The sequence below is a fragment of the Salvelinus alpinus genome, chromosome 28 (genome assembly GCF_045679555.1).
Source record: "Salvelinus alpinus chromosome 28, SLU_Salpinus.1, whole genome shotgun sequence".
Taxonomy (NCBI): domain Eukaryota; kingdom Metazoa; phylum Chordata; class Actinopteri; order Salmoniformes; family Salmonidae; genus Salvelinus; species Salvelinus alpinus.
In genome coordinates this window covers 36,452,021-36,465,777 of record NC_092113.1, presented here as the reverse complement: position 1 = coordinate 36,465,777, position 13,757 = coordinate 36,452,021, and the positions used below count along the sequence as shown (strand labels likewise).

General features: G+C 48.5%; 1 protein-coding gene across 1 annotated transcript in view; it reads left to right on the top strand.

The window, feature by feature from the left end:
- The window catches only part of LOC139557789 (plexin-B1-like), a 99,197-nt gene that overhangs the window by 48,638 nt on the left and 36,802 nt on the right, over positions 1–13,757 (top strand). The window lies entirely within an intron of this gene.

Here is a 13,757-nt window from a genome sequence, read left to right as displayed (position 1 = left end):
AGACAAAATATTTAAGTGCCTTTGAACGGGGTTTGGTAGTAGATGCCAGGTGCACTGGTTTGACTGTCGAGAACTGCGACGCTGCAGGTTTTTCACGCTCAACAGTTTCCCATGTGTATCAGGAATGGTAAACTACCCAAAGGACTTCCAGGCAACTTGACACAACTCTGGAAAGCATTGGAGTCAAGATGGGCCAGCATAGAGTCCATGCCCCAATGAATTGAGGCTGTTCTGAGGGCAAAAGGGGGTGCAACTGAATATTAGGAAGGTGTCTCTAATGTTGTGTGCACTTAATGTAAGTGCTTCCATTTTACATTTTAGTCATTTAGCAGATGATCTTATCCAGAGCGACTTACAGGAGCAATTAAGGTTAACTGCCTTTCTCAAAGGGACATCGACAGATTTTTCATCTAGTCAGCTCAGGGATTCAAACCAGCGACTTTTCGGTTACTGGCCCAACGCTCTTAACCGCTTGGCTACCTGCCACTCTAGTCATTGAGGCCTCTATTGCCAGTAAACTAAAGCTTCCCCATTTTACATTCCCCAGTAGTGGAGTGTTTTGTTAGAATATACATTCATCCACACTGCTCTAGGCCAGAGCTTGGGAGAAGTCCTCACTGCCAAGCCTTAAACAAATAGTTGGCATTCTGCTAGGCGCCTGTGATACCAGTCACTGAGGAAGAGGAGAGGGAGGAGTGCAATGTATCTCTGTTCTTATAGGCTCATGGGGCCCCTCTGCTGTTGCCTATGTTTACTTATGAATTGCTGAGCGCTTGTTTATTAAGTTTCCTCACTCCTCTATGAAAAATGTGTCTTGTTATTTTCAGTCCATCTTTGTAGATTCCCAGATTACGGAAACAAATAGCTTTTGCTTGCGTGGTGCATCGAAAATCATTCTTATTGGTGTACTTTTTGTTTAAAAGTACTAATGTCTCGTCAAGTGAGGGGAATAATTCAATGCAGCACATGTAGCGTTTCTTACCATGACCTCTATTCTTAAATTATAATCCCATCAACCTAACCATGAATTATTTTGTCAGGGAAGCATCAGTGGTTGTACAGTTGGTACTAATTTAATTGCCTATGAGTTGACGCTAGACTTTCTTTTCATCCAACCACGGGACGTCGTCAAGACAACCACAAATGACAAAGGGCTTTCTCAGTCTATTCAGCGATATGAAAGAGAGGCTGTTTTGTGTGACGGAGATCAGTGGAGGCTGCTGAGGAGAGGACGGCTCACAATAATGGCTGGAATGGAGTCAATGGAATGGTATCAAACATGTGGTTTCCGTGTGTTTGATACCATTCCATTGACTCCATTCCAGCCATTATTATGAGCCGTCCTCACCTCAGCAGCCTCCACTTACAGAGATGTAATAACACATGCAGTAGGTGGTAAGGTATGCAGCCAGGGCACAAATGCATGAATAAGCCTGTTTCTCCCCCTCTTCAGCCTCCTGTGATGGCAACACAAAGACATACATTATCAATATCCTATTCACAGGATGCTAAGAATGCCATATGATCTGAATAAAACATATTGACACAATCACACAACATACATTCTTCTTTAATCTCACTTCCATTGTTGCTACTTCTGCTCTGCAGAACACTTGTGGCCGAACTGCTAAATGCCAACTATATTTCACTTGCAAATGGATTGGTCAACCTGATCATGTTGGTTTGGTCTTTCAAGTTCACAGCAGAGAAAAGAGGAAAGAGTGTAAAAGACAGATAGAAATCCAGGAAGACAGAATGTGTTTTTACTTTGTTATTTTCTGCATTCACACGCTCCTCAATGTTCATATTTTGCTCAGATCATTCCCCGAAGAACCCCACAGTCAGTAGTGTTGTCTGTAATTTGGTTGGAGTAGTTGACTCCTGTCCTGGTGCTGTGGCCACAGCAGAGTCAACAGGACCTGTCCACCAGCCTCTCAGCAGTACCTGAACCAGCCTCTCAGCAGGACCTGACAACCAGCCTCTCAACAGGACCTGAACCAGCCTCTCAACAGGACCTGACCACCAGCCTCTCAGCAGGACCTGACCACCAGCCTCTCAACAGGACCTGACCACCAGCCTCTCAGCAGGTTCTGACCACCAGCCTCTCAGCAGGACCTGACCACCAGCCTTTCAACAGGACCTGACCACCAGCCTCTCAACAGGACCTGACCACCAGCCTCTCAGCAGGACCTGAACCAGCCTCTCAGCAGGATCTGACCACCAGCCTCTCAGCGGGATCTGACCACCAGCCTCTCAACAGGATCTGACCACCAGCCTCTCAACAGGACCTGACCACCAGCCTCTCAACAGGACCTGACCACCAGCCTCTCAATAGGACCTGACCACCAGCCTCTCAGCAGGTTCTGACCACCAGCCTCTCAACAGGACCTGACCACCAGCCTCTCAACAGGACCTGACCACCAGCCTCTCAGCAGGACCTGAACCAGCCTCTCAGCAGGATCTGACCACCAGCCTCTCAGCGGGATCTGACCACCAGCCTCTCAACAGGATCTGACCACCAGCCTCTCAACAGGACCTGACCACCAGCCTCTCAACAGGACCTGACCACCAGCCTCTCAACAGGACCTGACCACCAGCCTCTCAGCAGGTTCTGACCACCAGCCTCTCAGCAGGACCTGACCACCAGCCTTTCAACAGGACCTGACCACCAGCCTCTCAACAGGACCTGACCACCAGCCTCTCAACAGGACCTGACCACCAGCCTCTCAGCAGGACCTGAACCAGCCTCTCAGCAGGATCTGACCACCAGCCTCTCAGCGGGATCTGACCACCAGCCTCTCAACAGGATCTGACCACCAGCCTCTCAACAGGACCTGACCACCAGCCTCTCAATAGGACCTGACCACCAGCCTCTCAGCAGGATCTGACCACAAGCCTCTCAGCAGGACCTGAACCAGCCTCTCAACAGGACCTGACCACCAGCCTCTCAGCAGGATCTGACCACCAGCCTCTCAGCAGGATCTGAACCAGCCTTTCAACAGGACCTGACCACCAGCCTCTCAGCAGGATCTGAACCAGCCTTTCAATAGGACCTGACCACCAGCCTCTCAACAGGATCTGACCACCAATCTCTCAGCAGGATCTGACCACAAGCCTCTCAACAGGACCTGACCACCAGCCTTTCAGCAGGACCTGACCACCAGCCTCTCAACAGGACCTGAACCAGCCTCTCAGCAGGACCTGACCACCAGCCTCTCAACAGGATCTGACCACCAGCCTTTCAACAGGACCTGACCACCAGCCTCTCAACAGGACCTGACCACCAGCCTCTCAACAGGACCTGACCACCAGCCTCTCAGCAGGACCTGACCACCAGCCTCTCAACAGGACCTGACCACCAGCCTCTCAGCAGGACCTGAACCAGCCTCTCAACAGGATCTGACCACAAGCCTCTCAGCAGGACCTGAACCAGCCTCTCAACAGGACCTGACCACCAGCCTCTCAGCAGGTTCTGACCACCAGCCTCTCAATAGGACCTGACCACCAGCCTCTCAATAGGACCTGACCACCAGCCTCTCAGCAGGACCTGACCACCAGCCTCTCAGCAGGATCTGACCACAAGCCTCTCATCAGGACCTGAACCAGCCTCTCATCAGGACCTGAACCAGCCTCTCAACAGGACCTGAACCAGCCTCTCAACAGGACCTGACCACCAGCCTCTCAGCAGGATCTGAACCAGCCTTTCAACAGGACCTGACCACCAGCCTCTCAACAGGATCTGACCACCAGCCTCTCAGCAGGATCTGACCACAAGCCTCTCAGCAGGACCTGAACCAGCCTCTCAACAGGACCTGACCACCAGCCTCTCAACAGGACCTGACCACCAGCCTCTCAACAGGACCTGGCCACCAGCCTCTCAGCAGGATCTGACCACCAGCCTCTCAGCGGGATCTGACCACCAGCCTCTCAGCAGGATCTGACCACCAGCCTCTCAACAGGACCTGACCACCAGCCTCTCAGCAGGACATGACCACCAGCCTCTCAGCAGGACCTGACCACCAGCCTCTCAACAGGACCTGACCACCAGCCTCTCAGCAGGATCTGACCACCAGCCTCTCAGCAGGACCTGAACCAGCCTCTCAACAGGACCTGACCACCAACCTCTCAGCAGGATCTGACCACCAGCCTCTCAACAGGACCTGACCACCAGCCTCTCAACAGGACCTGACCACCAGCCTCTCAACAGGACCTGACCACCAGCCTCTCAGCGTGATCTGACCACCAGCCTCTCAATAGGACCTGACCACCAGCCTCTCAGCAGGACCTGACCACAAGCCTCTCAGCAGGACCTGAACCAGCCTCTCAACAGGACCTGACCACCAGCCTCTCAGCAGGATCTGACCACCAGCCTCTCAGCAGGATCTGAACCAGCCTTTCAACAGGACCTGACCACCAGCCTCTCAACAGGACCTGACCACCAGCCTCTCAGCAGGATCTGACCACCAGCCTCTCAGCAGGATCTGAACCAGCCTTTCAACAGGACCTGACCACCAGCCTCTCAACAGGACCTGACCACCAGCCTCTCAGCAGGACCTGACCACCAGCCTCTCAGCAGGATCTGAACCAGCCTTTCAACAGGACCTGACCACCAGCCTCTCAACAGGACCTGACCACCAGCCTCTCAGCAGGACCTGACCACCAGCCTCTCAGCAGGATCTGACCACCAGCCTCTCAACAGGACCTGAACCAGCCTCTCAACAGTACCTGACCACCAGCCTCTCAGCGGGATCTGACCACCAGCCTCTCAACAGGATCTGACCACCAGCCTCTCAACAGAACCTGACCACCAGCCTCTCAGCAGGACCTGAACCAGCCTCTCAACAGGACCTGACCACCAGCCTCTCAGCAGGATCTGACCACCAGCCTCTCAGCAGGATCTGACCACCAGCCTCTCAACAGGACCTGACCACCAGCCTCTCAACAGGACCTGACCACCAGCCTCTCAACAGGACCTGACCACCAGCCTCTCAATAGGACCTGACCACCAGCCTCTCAGCCGGACCTGAACCAGCCTCTCAGCAGGATCTGACCACAAGCCTCTCAGCAGGACCTGAACCAGCCTCTCAGCAGGACCTGAACCAGCCTCTCAACAGGACCTGACCACCAGCCTCTCAGCAGGATCTGACCACCAGCCTCTCAGCAGGATCTGAACCAGCCTTTCAACAGGACCTGACCACCAACCTTTCAACAGGACATGACCACCAGCCTCTCAGCAGGACCTGACCACCAGCCTCTCAACAGGATCTGACCACCAGCCTCTCAACAGGATCTGACCACCAGCCTCTCAACAGGATCTGACCACCAGCCTCTCAACAGGATCTGACCACCAGCCTCTCAACAGGATCTGACCACCAGCCTCTCAACAGGATCTGACCACCAGCCTCTCAACAGGATCTGACCACCAGCCTCTCAACAGGATCTGACCACCAGCCTCTCAGCAGGATCTGACCACAAGCCTCTCAGCAGGACCTGAACCAGTCTCTCAGCAGGACCTTCTCTGAGAATTCCTTCGACCTCATGGCTTGGTTTTTGCTCTGACATGCACTGTCAACTGTGGGACCTTATATAGACAGGTGTGTGCCTTTCCAAATCATGTCCAATTAATTGAATTTACCACATGTGGACTTCAATCAAGTTGTAGAATCATCTCAAGGATAATCAATGGACACAGGACGCACCTGAGCTAAATTTCGAGTCTCATTGCAAAGGTCTGAATACTTATGTAAATATATATTTTTAATTATTATTTTAAACCTATTTTCGCTTTATCATTCTGGGGTATTGTGTGTAGACTGATGAAAAAAAAACGTAATTGAATCCATTTTAGAATAAGGCTGTAACGTATCAAAATGTGGAAAAAGTCAAGGGGTCTGAACACTTTCTGGATGCACAGTATACTTTAGTTTTACACATGACTATTTATAAGTATATTTATTCTGATATGTCATTTATGTATGAATACATAATCCTTCAGCTGCCTCCATCCATCATTCTTGCGGAATAATCTCTCCCCTGCTCTCTCTCTTTCTCACTCTCCCCTGCTCTCTCTCTCTCTCTCCCCCTGGTCTATCTCCCCTGCTCTCTCTCCCCTGCTCTCTCTCTCCCCTGCTCTCTGGTTCTCTCTCCCCTGCTCTCTCTCTCTCTCTCCCCCTGCTCTCTCTCCCCTGCTCTCTCGTTCTCTCTCCCCTGCTCTCTCTCTCTCTCTCTCTCTCTCTCTCTCTCTCTCTCTCTCTCTCTCTCTCTCTCTCTCTCTCTCTCTCTCTCTCTCTCTCTCTCTCCCCTGCTCTCTCTCTCTCTCTCCCCTGCTCTCTCTCTCTCTCTCTCTCTCTCCCCTGCTCTCTCTCTCTCTCTCCCCTGCTCTCTCTCTTTCTCACTCTCCCCTGCTCTCTCTCTCTCTCTCCCCCTGCTCTCTCTCCCCTGCTCTCTCTCCCCTGCTCTCTCTCTCCCCTGCTCTCTGGTTCTCTCTCCCCTGCTCTCTCTCTCTCTCTCTCTCTCTCTCTCTCTCTCTCTCTCTCTCTCTCTCTCTCTCTCTCTCTCTCTCCCCTGCTCTCTCTCTCTCTCCCCTGCTCTCTCGTTCTCTCTCCCCGGCTCTCTCTCTCTCTCCCCCTGCTCTCTCTCCCCTGCTCTCTCTCTCTCTCTCTCCCCTGCTCTCTCTCTCTCTCTCCCCTGCTCTCTCTCTCTCTCCCCTGCTCTCTCTCTCTCTCTCTCTCTCTCTCTCTCTCTCTCTCTCTCCCTCTCTCTCTCTCTCTCTCTCTCCCCTGCTCTCTCTCTCTCTCTCTCCCCTGCTCTCTCTCTCTCTCTCTCCCCTGCTCTCTCTCTCCCCTGCTCTCTCTCTCTCTCTCTCTCTCCCCTGCTCTCTCTCTCTCTCTCCCCTGCTCTCTAGTTCTCTCTCCCCTGCTCTCTCTCTCTCTACCCTGCTCTCTCTCTCTCTCCCTCTCTCTTTACCGTGCATAAGGCAGACCAGTGTAGTGTTTGGCTTGGTCTCAGACTCTAGAGCCAACTGGAATAAGTCTGTGTTAGTTCTGCTGCACCTTGATTCCCCCTGACAAACCACCATCAGAAACGTCTAGGCCTACATGAAGGGTCCCGTTATAAGACCGACTGTGTGAAGCTCTTCACAAGGAAGTGGCTTTATTCTCCACCCGGTCAGAGAAGCCACTTGGTCAGAAAGGACTGAAAGGGACACTATTCCCACCAACGGGCTACACAGACCCCGCCTTTCAACACTGGGGACATAGAGAAAGACTCTCTGTGTTTTTATGTGAGAGCTGTTTGCTATAGACCTATAGAAGTGGACGGAAATGGCAGAGGGCCAAGTGTGTGTACGTCCACCATTGATATCAGCTCGTTTACATTGATCTTTGTCTATACCAACATTTTGTATTATATACTACAATAGAAAAGACCCTCGAAGTCTGACAACTACACCCTATGCTGTGACATTTATGCTTTCTGTAAAACAGAAAATCTATGTGTTAGATTAACTGTACTGTAGTTGGATACTACCTTTGCCTCGTAGTCATGAAACTATGAACTATGATGGCTGTGTGTGCTCATCGGAGCCTGTCGTAAATCAAGCAGACGGTACAGTACCATTTGGCCGTGTATCAAAAGGGGAGATGCCAGGAGCAACAGAACAATGTCAGGTCTCCGAGCCTGAGGCCCATTTCATTCAGACGGCGCCTGAAAATAATCGCACCCCTGTCTTTTTGGAGGCATTCGCTGCTGATCTCTCATTTTTATGGGGTCTTAGCCTTTAGAACCCTGTCACAAGTCATTAAGAGTTGAAGGTTCAAACATGCACTGCAGTTTTCAATGATTGATCAACATAGAGGAGAGTCTCCCGATCTCTCTGTTTCTGAGGTCTCTATGCGTAGAGCAGTGGAGCGTCAGTGGACTTGGCTGTCGTGTAGTGGGATTGTAAAACCCCGGTCAGACCACCAGTGCTGTTGACAGCCTAATAGTCTAGCAGTAGTTATTTATAGGTTCTTTGCACTGCACCAGGGCAGATCCATACATTCCAGACATGGCCCATGAACTGTGGAGGTTGTTGGCTCTGCGTGCCCTGTCCCAGAGCCCCTCTCCTCCCATTGTGTTTAATCATTACAAACTGTACTGTAGCAGTAGTAGTAGTAACAGTTAAGGGCTACATTCTTATTACAATTTGGGCATTTGGCAGACACTCCACATTTCCAGAAGTACTTAGATTCAGATTGATGGTAGTAGTAGAAGTATTATAGTGGCTATTCAGCTGAAGAATCTTGTTCGGTCTCTCCAGTTATGATCTACAAGAGATAGGATGTAAAGAAAACATTGGAAATTAGGCTCCTTTTTATGTTAGTAAAAAGGAATTCTTGTTTTCCCAGTCCTGTCCTACGCTGCTACTCCTGTTACTAAGAGGAAGTTCCCATGACTATTGTTCCTGCTGCACTAAAAATATCTACAGTGGGACATCAGCCGGTCAAAGAGCAGGTGAGGACAGCAGACCAGTAGCATGGCTGTGTTCTCTAGTCTTCCCAGGCCTCACAGTGCAGCTGTGTACCACGGGCCACTAGGTCTTCTTTGACCCCATATTGATATTTGAAAATTCTCATGACCCCAACCATGTGAAAAAAATTATGGAATTAACAACCAATGTTTACTTCTTTATTATGGGCTATGGCAGTCAGTTGAAAAACATTAACAGTATTTCTGATTATTTTCTCAACTCACCATCACATACTTCTAATGTGGGACTATGACAGTTAACTGCAAATTAGTCTGACAATGTATCTTATCTCACCACCACTAATGAGATGGGTGTGGCTTGAGGTATGTCTCAAAGTCAGGGGGCGTGGTTGACAGTGCGCACCTCATCTCTGCTGTCACATCCAGCCTGGATCGATATTTGGTTTTAATCCAGACAAGAGCAATGAATCCAGCTTCAAACAGATATGAGCTGTCGAAGGGTAGCCTACCCTGAGTTTTATGGTCCTTTCAAGACAACTGGGAACTCGGAAAAATGCGATGTCAAATCATGACTTCAATGATCTTTAGGTATGAAAGTCGGCGTTCTAGAAAGAGGCCAGAGATCCCGAGTTAGAATTCCGAAAAATCTTTCCAACACTCTCCCTCGACAACCACCAAGCCTCACTTTGAAATAGAACATTGTCATACTCTGATCCCATAACTCCACATAGTTTTGCGAACAGATGTGCACGCAGTGGATGTGGTTTGATGTAGTTTACAATGGAAGTTACCTGCTGCATTATATCTCGCAAGTTCTGTGCTCAGCTCTTTTTTTCCACCAGTTGCTCTCTGTGTATCATACAATACGTTCATATTGCAGAGGGAGCCATTTTCATATCTACAGTGCAGAGGCCTGCTCACAGTTCTGCCAAAGACAGAGCCCCATCTTTGCAAAAGCCCAGCATTCGATCCCATGGAATCTGTTTATCGTCAATATAGTCACACAGCACACTGAACATCGCCTAAGCTTTTTCATGCTCGGGAATCGTGAGACAGAACATTATGTCCTCGTGAATAGCATCCCCCAACATGTATATCGAACAAAAGCCAATGCATTGGCATCTCTGCCCTCACAGCTAACGTCCATTTGGAGAGCATAAGCTGGGGACCCAGCTAGCAATGAGGAATTAGCTCAGAAGCGACCCTCTTGGCCCAGAAGCGGGCCGGAACTGATTGAATCGGCCCGGAATCGGGTGTCGGACTTGGCCCGGAATCAAAATGAATGACTGCCCAGAATCGTCCCGTTTCCGGCCCGTTTCCGTCTACCAGAATTCAGCCGGCATTGCCGGCATCTTACCAGAATCCCCCCAGAAGCGGCCCGCTGCAAATTTAAATAAATGTTTACAAAATTACCCGATTTAGTCATTTTAAATATTGCTATTATACATACAAATGATACCCATCCACAAAAAAACATTTAGTCTCGGAGGAAACACCATAAACCTCACCATACACCTGAAAAATCAAATCACATTTATTTGTCACATACACATGGTTTGCAGATGTTAATGCAAGTGTAGCGAAATGCTTGTGCTTCTAGTTCCGACCATGCAGTAATATCTAACAAGTAATATAACCTAACAATTTCACAACAACTACCTTATACACACAAGTGTAAAGGAATGAATACGAATATGTACATAAAAATATGTAAATGAGTGATAGCCGAACGGCATAGGCAAGATGCAGTAGATGATATAGAGTACAGTCTATACATATGAGATGAGTAATGTAGGGTATGTAAACATTATATGAAGTGGCATTGTTTAAAGTGGCTAGTGATACATTACATCAAGATGGCAAGATGCAGTAGATGGTATAGAGTACAGTATATACATATGAGATGAGTAATGTAGGGTATGTAAACATTATATGAAGTGGCATTGTTTAAAGTGGCTAGTGATACATTACATCAAGATGGCAAGATGCAGTAGATGGTATAGAGTACAGTATATACATATGAGATGAGTAATGTAGGGTATGTAAACATTATATGAAGTGGCATTGTTTAAAGTGGCTAGTGATACATTACATCAAGATGGCAAGATGCAGTAGATGGTATAGAGTACAGTATATACATATGAGATGAGTAATGTAGAGTGTGTATGTATGTAAACATTATATAAAGTGGCTAGTGATGAATTGATTACATACATTTTTCCATTATTAAAGTGGCTGGAGTTGAGTCAGTATGTTGGCAGCAGCCACTCAATGTTAGTGATGGCTGTTTAACAGTCTGATGGCCTTGAGATAGAAGCTGTTTTTCTGTCTCTCGGTCCCCGCTTTGATGCACGGAACGCGAAGCGGCCATCTCTGTCGGCGCCGGAAGCTCACTGTCACCTGGTGACCGTGTCAGCGTGCATGCGCCTAGCCCGCCACAGGAGTCGCTACAAACCCTCCTCTAACTCGGATGACGCTGGGCCAATTGTGCGTCGCCTCATGGGTCTCCAGGTCGCGGCCGGCACGGGTCTCAAACCAGCTTCTGTTGAAACTCAGTTTGTACTGCTTATCAATTGTCTTCCACAAAGTATCACAATACTAAAATACTACACAGGACTCTTAAAGAATTTCATTGAAATGTTAATTGTATTTTTTGATCACAGAAACAATGAGGAAAATATAGAAAAATAAATAAATAAAGAATTGTTAACTATATAAAGCAGCCTGTGTAATTATCTGCCAGAGATTTGCCCCAATTGGTCCAAGGCCCAAGTAATACATTCGGGCCAGATAACTCTCACCGGAATCGGCCCGAGCCCCAAGTAATACATTTGGGCCGGATAACTCTCACCGGAATCGGCCCGAGCCCCACGTAATACATTTGGTCCAGATAACTCTCACCGGAATCGGCCCGAGCCCCAAGTAATACATTTGGGCCAGATAACTATCACCGGAATCGGCCCGAGCCCCAAGTAATACATTTGGGCCAGATAACTCTCACCGGAATCGGCCTGAGCCCCAAGTAATACATTTGGGCCAGATAACTCACACCGGAATCGGCCCGAGCTCAATCCCCGCATCCTAGCCATAAGTAATACTGCCGAAGGCGGCCCAGACTCGGGCCACATGACGTCGGCCGAGTGCCCCGACTCTCAGCCGGAACCGGCCCAGATCCACTGTGCTAGCTGGGTAGTTTGTGAGTCATTCAGTCAGAGCATAAATGATTTGTTTAACAGTGTTATCTGACAAAGTTACTGATGTGAGTTTCTGTTTCTCTGCCCCCCCACACATTGTTTTCCTCATATCAATTGCAGCCAGTAATATCAGTCTCTGTAATAGTGTGTGGTTTCATAGCGTAGCAGGCCTAGCCATTCACCCTGAGAATTATTCAAGTGCTGCCTTTCTCATGATCTAAGGGCTCTCTCGTTGAATTTTATCTTTTAGATTTGAATAATTTCGATTTTTAAGGTTAACCACATTATAATGAGATACAGTACAAAGACAATATTATAATATATATATTTTGTAGAATATATTTTTAAGGATTTTGGAAATTCTCCTGCGACCCCATTTTCATATCAGGCTACCCCACATGGGTTCTCGATCCCTTGTTTGGGAACCGCTGGTCTGGACAGAAACTGGGCATCAAGGACAACAGTGGCAGGGATTTAGAGGCCCACAAATAGATGTATAGAGTGATCTTGGTAGGGATAATGTCTCTATAAAGCAATTAGAAAGCGACCCCCCCCCATACTTTTCTGGACATACAGGTAACTGCCAAAATAATGGGAACACTTGAATAAATGAGGGATACAGTATTTTGAACTCAGGTGCTTCCGCGCAGGTGTGGTTCCTAAGTGAATCAAGCAATTAACATCCCATCATGCTCAGGGTCATGTATAAAAAATACTGGGCAGGCCATTATTTTGGCTACCATGGCTATGCCTCCATAGGATGACAATGCCCCCTTCACTGAATGGTTTGATGAGCATGAAAATGATGTAAACCATGTGTCATGGTCGTCTCAGTCACCAGATCTCAACCCAATTGATTACTTCTGGGAGATTCTGGAGCGGCCCCTGGGACAGAGCTTTCTCCAGTTCCAGACATGCCAAGGTGCATTGAAGCTGTTCTGACTCATGGTGGCCCAACACCCTATTAAGGAACTTTATGTTGATCTATCCTTTATTTTGGCAGTTACCTGTAGGTTTTACTCAATAAAATGTGATGCACATGGAATTGTATGTTGTATGTATTTTTCATGGACTACTTCAACCTCTTGGTGATTTCTTTCCACCCCCTGTGGCAGTGGGCCTGGAGGTTATTGTCCAAGAAGTAACCACCCCCTGTGGCAGTGGGCCTGGAGGTTATTGTCCAATAAGTAACCACCCTCTGTGGCAGTGGGTGTGGAGGTTATTTTCCAATAAGTAACCACCCTCTGTGGCAGTGGGTGTGGAGGTTATTTTCCAATAAGTAACGTCCCTCTGTGGCAGTGGGCCTGGAGGTTATTGTCCAAGAAGTAACCACCCTCTGTGGCAGTGGGCCTGGAGGTTATTGTCCAAGAAGTAACAGACCTCTTATCCCTTCATGAATAAGTAAAGAGGGGTCTGACTGAGACCCACCTACAGTATCAGAGCACACCTGCTTCAGGTCCACCAGCTAGGGCCCTCCTCACCCTCTTATGCCCCATCCTTATAACACTGGTTACAGTCACACACTGTAAGACCACTGCACTAAGTTCTTCCTTAAGGGGGAGGACTGGGGAGAGCTGTTTAATTAATGAAGGGTTTCAGCTGTACTAGAGGACTCCCGGTGTCCCGCTGGCCCATTGATTGGGGTAGTGAGGTGACGAGTGACTAAATGGAGAACGTGTCTGCATGGAGAACGTGTCTAAATGGAGAACGTGTCTAAATGGAGAACGTGTCTAAATGGAGAACGTGTCTAAATGGAGAACGTGTCTAAATGGAAAACGTGTCTGCATGGAGAACGTGTCTAAATGGAGAACATGTCTAAATGGAGAACGTGTCTGCATGGAGAACGTGTCTAAATGGAGACGTGTCTAAATGGAGAACGTGTCTAAATGGAGAACGTGTCTGCATGGAGAACGTGTCTAAATGGAGAACGTGTCTAAATGGAGAACGTGTCTAAATGGAGAACGTGTCTAAATGGAGAACGTGTCTGCATGGAGAACGTGTCTAAATGGAGAACGTGTCTAAATGGAGAACGTGTCTGCATGGAGAACGTGTCTAAATGGAGAACGTGTCTGCATGGAGAACGTGTCTAAATGG